Raw genomic sequence first — 12,182 nt, 5'->3', positions numbered from 1 at the left:
CCTGTCTGTGAGAACGTTTAAGTTGGCTACATAAGCGACAAACCCCCACAAGAAGAACCATAGTGATTCATATCAGTAGCTGCTCAAATTCTTGTTCAAACAGAAGTAAAACTCTCTTGAAGTCTATAAAATGATATTACAGTTAAACATCCACTCAAGGGTTATGAAGCCTCTTCTTTTACAATGAAAAAGGGAACAAGTTAACTAGGACTGAGGTTTGGATTATGTCCAAGACCTGACTGTCCTTACCACATCACTGTGACAACACTATTAATTGGAACATATACCCAAAAATTTTGTCTAACAGATTCTGCCTTTTAACATTGCCCATGGCACAACTCAGTAATAACTCAGTCATAACATATTGAAAATTCGTCATAACTCAGCTTTGAAACCAATTATAGAAGGAATATCATCTACAACACCACAAGTGCAAGTATTGACAGTAAGTGATAATCTTAGTAGGTGATAATCTTACATGAATCTTAAATTCTAAAGTTAACCTGAATTTAACTATATGTAGTAGCACTGGACTTGAAGCTGTACGTGGCTGTGACAACAACACAGTGAAATGAGCACTATTAGCATGTAAGGCAAGTAATTATGCACTAGTGGACCATGTCTATTTTTTCATAAACACTCAATAATTCACTGTGCAAGTCAAGGTAAATGGACAAAAATTAGGCTACCATCTGTTCCTGATTGCATATCTTAAAAAACAATCCAGACAACTTGAGAACAAAAGTTCCTTTCACTTAATGCAACTGCATGATGGACAAGAGCCCATGATTATGGTTCCAAAATTAATGACAATGATCATACACTGAACCTTACCAATGTATACACTCCTGCATGGCAGGAAACTACTACTGACCATAGTGACCATCTCTGTGGTGGTGGCTACAAAGTCATTGACCCATAGGGCATAGAAGTAAAAGAGATATTATTCGAGCTCCATCGGTTGTAATTGGTATATGAATTGAATTAATTTGTTACTGAAACCCTAGCAAATAAATTGTCGGTATTAAGAGAAACTGAGGTTAATCAGAATGACTTGGAAAACACTTAAAGGAAAGAGAAGTAAAAAAATGATCACACAGCTCATGGTTAAGTCTGACATATGCTGAGAACAGTGTCACCAGGTCAATGTGAGAGCAGCACGTACATAGAATACAGTGGATGGGGAGAGATAAGGGCTAACAACTGCAGCCATCATCTCCTGCATCTTCAAAAAGTAACTACCTGACAGTTTCTTCAGAATCTTCTAACTCATGGAAATGCTCTAGACTAAACTTCTGAGCTGGAAAGTGTAAATGCCTAAGCTTATCCCTGAAGTTTTTGAAGTAGATCCAACAGCAGGCAGACTTCTGAGACTTTTGTGCTTGTCAGTGTGATATTAGGGGCACTCACACCATGATGGAGAAGGAAAAATGGGCACTCTCACCAACCATTTGGTAACTAATTTGAGAAAATATGATTCAGAGAACTCGTAAGTTAGAGAGTTTGTGGATCAGTGAAAAAATGAATTAGTGAATTCATGTGTTGGACCAGTCTGTACAAAGATGATTCCACCATTGTTTGATGTCTTTGAATGATTTGGTGGGGTTTTCTGAGCAGAGTATTTTATTTTTTTTCATGTTTTTTCTAATGAGGTCATAAGCTCATAAAATAAATTTTAATTCACAAAGTACACTGTACTGTAAATTTGGGAGACCCAAATAGACCATACAGATTATCATATGCAGATTATCATGCTTCCATATGAAAATGAAAAGATAGTGATTTCAAGACTTTTCAGTGAACAGCCAAAGATGATTCTACTTTTTTCCACAGTTATAAATCATAAAAATATTAAACCATATGGTATATTTTTAAGCTGTTTATGTTGTTTCCAAACATTGTACTCCTTACACATGTCATAACTAAAAATAAGACAAAAAATGTCCCAAAGAGACAAATAATGCAAATTGTTTATTTCCTGTTGGAAGTTCTGTGATAATTGTTTTCCTCCTATTTATACATCTCCAGCTTCCTTTGAAAAACACTTATGCTATGAAATTAATAAAACATAAAATTATGTTTCTAACTTCCCAAAGATAAATGTTTTGGGTTTCTGACATTTTGTTCCAGGGAGGGTGTTGGTTTTTTTTGTCCAAATATGACATTTTAGATGGTCTTCTTACCACATCAATTTGGACAGTATGGATTGTTAAATGCTTTTATAAGATCAAATGAAATCAGAATTCATTAATACCCTGATACACAAGATTAGAATTATGCAACCATATCTTACTTCTGTAAAGTATCCTAAGCCTGACTTTTTGAAGTGTAAGAGACAATGTGAGGCCTAAATCTTAATTTCCAAGTTCTTTAATTTTCAAAGTTCCTAAAGGACAGGATTAAAACTTAAACTTTTATCAAAAAAATGATAGAATTGCAAGAGAAAAAACCCAAAATATTTAGACTGTTTGAGAGGAAGCAGTAAAGAGAGAAGTGCTGAGTAGTCTTTTACATTTCCTATAGGTCTGACCAAATATATAATCTTGGGAAAACTGAATGTCACTATTTTTCTCATTATTTCATTATGTTTATAGGTTTTTATGTTTAATACCTTTGCCTTGAAAATAAACAAATAAATAAAATCTCGGGAGGGGTTAAAAACTCCAGAAGCAGTAAAAAGAGTAGGATCATATACAAGTAAGCACTTGATAGTAGAATCTATGCAAAAATGGAGTAAAGAGTCAGACCTCATGTTTGAGTTGATCAACACTAAATGATGAGAGGGAAAAACAGAGAGAGACAAGGCAAAAAAAGAGACCCACATTTCAATTTGTCCCTCTATTGAAAAATCCATAAATAAGATTTGTTAACTACCATATCAGGCCTAAAAATTTCAATACCAGAAGGTAACTTCAGGAAAGTGGCATTTCTGCAGGGAAAATTGCATTTTACTATCATATAAAACTTTGTGGCAGACAAGGTGTTTCTGAAGTACCCCGAGAAAGTGCATTATTATATTAGCTGCCCATGTATAACTAAATTCCCAGGCGAAGAGGTAAAGGATGAGCTAGTTAAGATATGATTGAAAGGCAATAAACCACAGAGGGAGTAATAAGTGAAAAAAGGACTCAGAAATGGCTTAATCTTTTTTATGATTTAGTCAGACTATCCAGAAACCAAAGGAAAAGATAATGTAATAAGCATTTGACACTATACAACAGTACTAAGTATACTGCTACCTTATATTCCAGTATTCATTGTAATAAACAAAAATTCTCTGAATCTAGAGGAAGAATTCTGTCTATTATTAACAGTAGTTTGCTTCTCCTGAAGGTTTTAATAATTCACATGAAGATAGGTAGGTTAAAAGTACATATCTATAATTTATAATTTTACAAAAAGAAACATGAAGTAGCCTTTTTTCAAGTAAAAAAAAAAAAAAAAGCATCCCTCAGTGTGCCCATGACAGTCCCACTGACAGTTTATTCTCACTTGATATCCTTTCCCATAACTCATTCTTTTGAAATAAGATCTAATATTCCAAATGGAAGTAGTTCTGCTTATTTTAGAGAAAATAAAATCTCTAGTGTAACAAAAATTCTTTTGAATCTAAGGCATGCTATGTAGAAGTCTTGAGTAAGATGCTCTGAGCAAGGTGGATGGATGAGATGATCTGAGGTCTCCACCTAACCTCAGCCATACCATGATTCTCTAAGCAGTGTGATTTCTGAGGAGCTCTGCTTGTTACTCCCAGTTGCTGCCATAACAACCAGGAATTGAGATGAAATTCGGATCATAAATTGTGAATCTCAGAATATATAAAACCTTTAGCCAAATGGTTCACAAAACACCATATACGTGGAGAAGGGCCATAAGAAATAAAGCTGTTTTGGGGCAACACTGAACTGCTTTAGAAGCAGCAATGGTGTCAAGAACTAGCTGTAAGGCACATGGAAAAAGAAGAAAGAAGGCTTTATCCCCATAAATCTATTCTGCCAACAGACACTGAGAACATGAGAGCAGTGTGTGTAAAAGAAAAGGGTGAACAAGATAATCAAGCATTTCCCGATAATTCCCAGGTTGAAGGTCAGTTCTATGCACAGGTGGAAACAATCCAGAAAAAATATGACCGTAATAGCAACAATTAGTAACTTGCAGGAAACATTTGCTTCTCCATAAAAAATTTTATATTTGGACTGATGTTTTTATTGAAATGAATATCTATACTATAATTCATCTAACCATGAGATATTATATATTTGTCTCAATCTGTGAGTTGCTTCTGTAAAATATAGTGGCAACTTTCTATGCCAATAGAAGAACTCGACCACAGAAGTGGTAAAACTATCATGGCTAAAAGCTTTTAAGACTGACCATTTTTTTCTTTCCACTGAACAAAACCACCCCTAGGTAAAGAGAATTTGTTCTACTGAGTTGCAATAAGACATAAGGTGCCAATAACTAAAAGCAGTAAATTAGGACAAGAATTCTTTCACAGCATATCTTATTGTCACCAGTGGTGGCTGGTCTTAAAGGTTCTTGCTCAAAATGAAATGTTGTAGTTCTCTTTGAAAACAGATGCACCAGAAAAGAACTTGGTCCACTTCTCTGTGGTCCTATGTACTGTTTTTCCTTTTTCACTTTTACCATTTTCTCCCCATGTCTCAATATTCACTTTAAAGTAAAATCCTTTTCACTGTTTAAATTAGTTTTAAAACACAGGAATATAATATATCTTATATAATTTTATACAGACTATATACATTGTGTACATACTATATATAAATACTGTAAACATACACATTCATATGAAAGACAACTTGGAAGGTAGTCAGATTCCAGTAAATGTAAACAGATGTTACCCTTTCTTTCCTTTTTTTGGCTGCCACTTTTAATAAACTCTAACCAGTTCGGATACTATTTCTTCAGGATGAGAACCAGTATTATACACTTACGCTGATTTAGGTCTACTCGTTAATACAAGTTATTACATATCCTTGCAATATCTTTCAAATCTTTTACAGAGACAAGCTGATATTTCTTCACATCTTTGAAGTTGTATTCAAATCCTTAGGGTTAAATATGAGTAACATAAATATTTATACATAGAGATGTTGTCATTTACTACCCACAAAGCCAAAAGAAGCTCTGAAGTACTGATTTAAATATAATTTATAGTAACTTCATTTCCCCAAGAATGTTTCATTTGATTACAAACCTTCTTAATATATCAACTATAATTTTTATACATTTGAGTTTGTAGAATTGATACACATTCCTCAGTCACTACACACGAAAAAATATATTGTATAATCAGTTTATATAGGGAGGGAGAGAAGTGGGTATGAAATGACCAATTTTCCCAGACAATCTCAAACAGAACTAAGTATTAAGCAGAAGCTAAACCAAGCATAATCTAATTATGATGCTATTGCTTTTGAGACACAATAGTTTTCTTGGCTAGCTCCCCTTTGAGATTGCTTATAACCTTTTATTAAGATATGATCAATGAAAAAAAGAGGCAAAATAAATTTCCTAGGTAATTAGGATAAGTATGAATTGTCAAATTTTTAGATCTTTTCAGGGTAACCAACTTACAAGCAGGTCTACAAAACCTACGGTAAACTTCTGAACTAAACAAGTACCCAAGTCCCCTAAATTCCAATCTAGTCTCATTGATTCTATGTGGAGATTTGTATACTTATGTATTATACTGCCTGAATGATGCTCTGTATGATTATTAGGAAAGACAAGTTATGAATAATAATCTGAATAATAACTTCAATTGATAACAAATTCAGAGTGTATTTAAAATAAGACTATGATTAATTCATACAAATTAATTCATATTAGTGAAATGTCTGGTCTAATAGGAATCTCCTGAACAGCATAGAGAGGTTTCTTTAAAACAATGGTGTTTGTACTCAAACTTGAAACAGATATTGCTTCAGAAGAATAGTGTTCATAGTAGTTAATACTATTTCACCATACTGAAACACACCTTTTTATGGCTAAAGATGCAAGTGAACTCTGTGGAATTTATGAAAACACCTATAGGTATCTTATTCTTTGGGCACAATGAGTTTTGTTCTTAATCACATTAAAATGGTATCTGGTTTTTTGTATGGTTTGGTTTTGGGTTTTAGAAGTTCCACAGCTAAGGCAAAGAATAATCAAGCGCATGACAGAAAGCAGGGTAAGTTAGTTTCACTGTTAACGTGACAAACCTTTTTTTAACCCACACTGAAATGACTGCAGTGCTAAAAGCATCATAGCCCCTTTCCTGGGAACAAGGAGGCTAAGCAAGGTAGCTTCTTGCACCACTCAGCTCAGTTACAATGGAGCCAGCTGTCAGTCAGCAACAGAGAATCTGACAAGACTCCACACAATCCAAATTGTCAGTGTGTTATTACAGAATATGCAGCTCAGTCAGCACACACATGCACTATCTTGCTTAAACTGACAGACAGCCCTTTAACATGACATAGAAGAGTATCTTTCATAGATTTGCTCTGAGCTTTTCAGAAAGAGGGAAGACTCCAGAAATGTAGGGAAATATTATTGAAGACATGCATCCTCCACAAGGTTAGCACCTGCCTTTGTGCATGTAATTCATAATTGGTTTTAAAAGAATTTAAAATTTGCAGGCATTAAAGTTGTAAGTTAAAAGTCAAAGAAGACAAGGAATCCAAAAACATCTCATTCAGCTGGTCATTTTCATCCAGGGTATTTGTTAAACAATTTAAGATATATTAAACATCAATATTTGCAGGTAAGCTATAAATAAGCTTACAATAACCTATTCAGACCAAACACAATTGCACCATGTTGCATTCTCAGTGGTTAAATTCCTTTCCCAGTTATTGATAATATTAGCATTCTACTATTTACTGTTTTATTTATTTATGTCTAAAAGTGAAGTTAATCTCTTTATGAGAACCACTGTAAGTTCCTATTGGTTATAGCTGAGGAGGTTCAGCTACCTCCAAACGGCACCGAGAACTTCACAGATCTGTAGGGGTTTTTTCTCACATTTTTCAGATTGGGCTACAGATCAAGTCAGCTATGCTTCTTTCAGACTCAAAAGGTAGTTGAAAAAGGCAACTGAAGACAGATTTAACCAGTCTGAAGAGCACTTTACTGAACGAGTAAAAGTTCAAAAGCAATGTTAAAACCTATCAATCCAAACAATAGAGGTCATTGAAATGTAGAGAAGTTTCATTATTTAGACAAAAATCATGGCAATTTTATTTTCTAGAGTTTATACCACATTTTTAACAACTTCTTGGACGTTACGCAATTGAAAAGATACTTTGAATTGGATAGCTTCACTTTCATTTACAGGTGTTTTTTGTTTACTAACAAAACAAGACTGAGATGGATTATTTTTTTTTTTTTTCAGTGTGTGAAGATGTAATGGTATATCCCTGAAAGTTTCTAATCCCTGCTTATACACTGAGAAATTCTTCAGGTTTTTAAAATTCTTGACAGTATCCTAAACCCATATATTTTATAGTATGAAAGATCAGGAATTGTCTTATTAGAGTTGAAATAATTTACGATATTTCCTTATTCAAAATATGAAAAAAGAAATTCCATAACACTGGGAGCTGGGAAAATTAATCACAGATATCTGAAACTTTGTCTCAGATGATGACATAAAACATTCCAGTGCTTATTAGAACACAAAACAATTTTTCTTCAAAACAATACTCAGTCTGAAAACAAGTGATTTTCCCACCCACATAAGTAGACAAGTAAGAACGCTGATGAATATTTTGTTTTCTCCGGGTCAGAGCATATCCCTTTGACTTGTTCAACTACTCTGATAGTTGCATCAGAATTAACAATTCTGTTGTGCAGAGATGTTGTAATTTTTATCAGAACAGTTTTGGAAGCCATCTCTTCTATAATTAAATATTTTCAGGATATTCTTCACAAATAGATTGCTACTTGAACATTTATATTATTTCAACAGCTTAAGGACTCTTTTGTGAGATTTAATACTGCAAGATACCATCCTGTGTTGACTCCAACTTCACTAAGTCTCCTCTGAGGTAAAAGAACTTAAGAAATAATTCCTATTGTCAACTTCACCAGGATTCTAAAGTTATTAGAGTGGTCACATAAAATAAATCACGAAGTACCATCTGTTATATCCTAGAAATCACTTAAATGCATAGAGAAGAACCTCTATTTTTTTTCTTTTAGTGTCCACTCACTGTAGGACAATGAGTAGTCCCAATAAAAGTGAAGATATTAATTGTATTAGTGGTGGTTACTCAGCCTGACTCTTTCTGCATATATTCTTTTGAATATTGTTCTTCAGATAGAAGGATAGTTGGCATCATTTTGCCAACATGGGTACCTACAGAAATTATGGAGAAACCTTCAAGTCAACTGAAAACACATTTTAAAAAATAATAAAAACAATAGGAACTTCCTGGCATTTCCTCCCTGGTATTTCTCCAGTAATGTGATTGACATTAAATAAGAATGGATTTGGCATAAACAGAGCCTCATTTAACTTGAAGTAAATAAGACCTTGATTATTCAAATCAGCATGAGTAGAGAAGCAAGCTGTTCAGGAAGGATCATTTCCACAATAAACCACTCAATTAAAGATTACTGTTTGGATTAATAAGGGAATAGGAGCAAAAGCATCCTTTGCTTAGAGACCTGCTTTTTCAAAGGATAGGTGAATATGTTTTCTAGCAGCTTTAATAGGAAATTAATACCAATATAGTCCCTATGTATTGATACACCTGTATGTCATCCAAATTAAATAAAAAGTAAACCTTTGTTGCACAATTCTATTAATACCTCATTAAAATACACAGGGGAAGGAAAATGGGGTTTTTAACTATGCACAAAAAAAAAGCCAAATAAGGGTATCTACAAATGAAATGGATTATTAATTACAGTAAAAGTTATTTAGAAGCTAATTTGCCTATTTTTTTAGTCATATAGAAAACTTAGCAAACATAATTGTAACTGCAATAAATATCTCTTTGTTTGGGGATGCAGGAAAATCTTTGACATTAAAGAAGCCCTCACAAAATTGTGAGATTAATGTTCAGTTTTCAATTAGCACTGTAACTCACTGAGTTAAGGGGAGTGGAAGATTCAAAGTGGATAAAGAAGGGAAGAGTAAGAACAAGGAAGCTAGTGAAGAGAAAATTATTAAAGAGGATGAACACCGAGAGTTTACAGGAATACAAGAAGAAAGTGGTATTTAAATAAAAATAATACAAACTTCATTGTAAAAACATTTTATGAACGACAAAAATCTATATTTGCACTAGAAGTTTTTCCTGATAGCATGCTACCCTAAATGTCCATATGTTCTTGTTAACTATATGTACAGGAAAAGCTTAAAATAAAACTTGTTTAATAAAAGTGGAAGTAGATTTGCCTGATATTCTGAAAAACTATTTGGAAAAGAAAAATTTATCTTTCTATTTTGTTAAATTTAGCAGATTCTAATGGAATAAAGGCTATCAATATGGAATTGTTATTGTGGTTAACGCTTGTACCTTCAACTCACAGAAGAGTCAGCTAGTAGAATATATAAAAAAAAAATTCTTTATTGTGAGGGTGATGAGGCACTGGAAGAGCTTGCCCTGAGAAGCTGTGGATTCTCCATTCCTGGAAATGTTCAAGGCCAGGTTGGATGGGGCCCTGAGCAGCTCCATCTACTGGGAATAGTCTCTCCCTGTGTCAGGGAGGTTGGAACTAGATGATCTTCCAACCCAAACCATTCTATGAATCTATGATTCCATGAATATCAAACTGATACACTTTAAACAATACCAAGATCTACCCATCTTGATGTTGAAATCAATGACAGTGTTTTAAGCCTGTTCATTACCAGCTGCTTTAGAACATTCATTTTCAAGCGATTTATTTTGCAGATCTACCTAAGATTAATATTAGTACTTTATATTTAAGGTGAAAGAGTGGCCTCAATTCAAAATTTCTACATAAAAATACATAAAAAAAAGACAGACACCTAATTTCACATTTACCACTAATTTTTTGTAGAGGTCTCTGGAAGTGATATGACTAGTTCTATAAATGATGCCTAACATATTCTGGAAATCCATCTATCTTCATTTTATTACTCAAAGAACTGCATTCAGGAACTCAAAAGTAGTTTTTTTTCTAGCATAGGTAGTCTAAAGCAAAGCTAGGATTCTAGCAATAGGACCATTTATAACAGAGTCTGCTTCATAAAATGAAGAATCGGTGAGAACTATGACAAACAAGATGCAAGTAACTGCACAACCAGTAGGAAGCCTATTAGTACTATTTGTTACATATACTTACTAAACTCATCAACATTATTTTTGGAATTTGACCCTTGGTTCTCACTGATGATGGATCATCCATAGTCTCATACCATCGCCGACACTTGCCTTTGAAATAATGACAAACTAAATATCTCTGTCCAACATCAACAAATCAGAGTATGAATAAACATGTTTCATTGCATTAGAATAATATCATATAGCTAAGAACACACTTTTTTCTTTTCCCATTTTCAGATATTTTGTGAAGGAAGTTAGGATTATATAACTCATTGAACTGCACAACTTAAGAAAACAGAAATACTGTGCAAATAGTGCTTTCTAAATAAAAAAAATGCAGTATGAACTTCTGAAAACTCACAACAGTATTCTCACTACACTTATATCCATAATACTGATACTCATTACAAGGTAACAAAGATTTATCAGTTTATGTTATTGCAGATGCATTTCACAAAGTAATTTTTTAAAAACTGTTTTAGTATTAAAGCAGTGTATTCCTTGAAATTTCTGCATTTATACTAGTTTCTAATTCAAAAATAAGAAATAAATTTGAAAATTTTATCAATTTACCTGGTTAAGTAAGGATCCTGCCAAAGTCGAAGAACAAGATATATTTAATGGGGTGTCAGAACTAATACTACCCAATAGTAGCCAAAAAGACAGAAGAGAAAAATCTATCTAGATATAACTAAGCCACATACTTCCAATACTGTTTTCTGATCTTCAGTACTTTTGCTGAGTATTTCAGATTATTTTCCTCCTTACCATCAGCATGATAGTAACTGATGCTTTGTCCCTGAAGAGAAATATAGAAACTAAACATTAAACCCACAAGCTTAAGACCCCTTACCCTCTGAGTTTTCTGGGCTCCTCTTGCTTCTCGGTGTTACAGACACATGTGTAAACAACAGAATTTCCTGCATCCTTTTCTCATCTGCACTGTACTGGGACTTGGCCAATTGGATTATTTACAGCATTAAGGCCACTCCACAGTAACTTGAAAAAGATTCTCATTGGTCAGGCATTATCAAAACTAAAACCACATTTTTCTTTTAAGTATAAGTAATTTATAGAAAATAAAACTGTCTGACATACTGTTTTTCACTAAGCATTACATAGTTCATTTTTATTTGCCCCCCCCTTCTAAGCTGAAGACTGTGACCCCACTCCCCCAAATATTAAGTATAAAATTAAATTAGTTATTTGAATCACACTAATTAAGCAGAAGTGTTAGTACCCAACCAAACTGAGTAGATTCTCATACCACTACTTGCTCTTAGTATACCTCCTGAGTTTTCAATATCTTATAATAAGACCAAGCTTTTAGTCACCTAAATGACATATAGTCCTGCAAATACATGCATTTTAATAATTAACTCAGCAATTAGCCAGGGTTGAGTGTAAGGTAGAGTGTTAGGTAGAGTGTTATTCCCAATAATGTCTGTTGGACATTATTATGAAAAACTCTAGATTATGAGAGATATGAAAAGACCATGGGGAGGGAACTTGAAAAAATTTGGACATTGAAAAGCTCATTTTGCACAGCTACATATTAAAATAGAAGGGAAGGAATCTTTCTTTCCAGAATACAAACTCCACCATTTTTTTGTAACTGACATGACAACTGATATGACACCACTGTCCCAAGACTGATATCACAGGCCACCAAAACAGCAGGTCATCAAGACATAAAACTGATATAGACTCAGCTGAAATGATTTGCCATAGCTCTGAAAAGCTAAATATTTCTCATTTAAAAAAAAAAAAAAAAAAGCCCTCATAGTATACAGAATACTCACAACTCCTATATCACAGTCTCAGGTTGAGAAGCCAGATTTCCGTTCTTGTAGCTTTAAGGGACATATCACT

General features: G+C 33.6%; 1 protein-coding gene across 1 annotated transcript in view; it reads right to left on the bottom strand.

The window, feature by feature from the left end:
* The window catches only part of CCDC102B (coiled-coil domain containing 102B), a 146,589-nt gene extending 135,342 nt beyond the window's left edge, over positions 1–11,247 (bottom strand). The window contains exon 1 of the mRNA XM_027882879.1: positions 11,164–11,247. The gene's annotated coding sequence lies outside the window, so the exon portion shown is untranslated. The remainder of the gene's footprint in view (positions 1–11,163) is intronic.
* Positions 11,248–12,182: the final 935 nt, after the last annotated feature.

The sequence above is a fragment of the Empidonax traillii genome, unplaced genomic scaffold (genome assembly GCF_003031625.1).
Source record: "Empidonax traillii isolate 1590-97213 ecotype Southwest subspecies unplaced genomic scaffold, ASM303162v1 scaffold113:size1526484, whole genome shotgun sequence".
Classification (NCBI taxonomy): Eukaryota; Metazoa; Chordata; class Aves; order Passeriformes; family Tyrannidae; genus Empidonax; species Empidonax traillii.
This window is presented reverse-complemented; position numbering and strand designations above follow the sequence as displayed.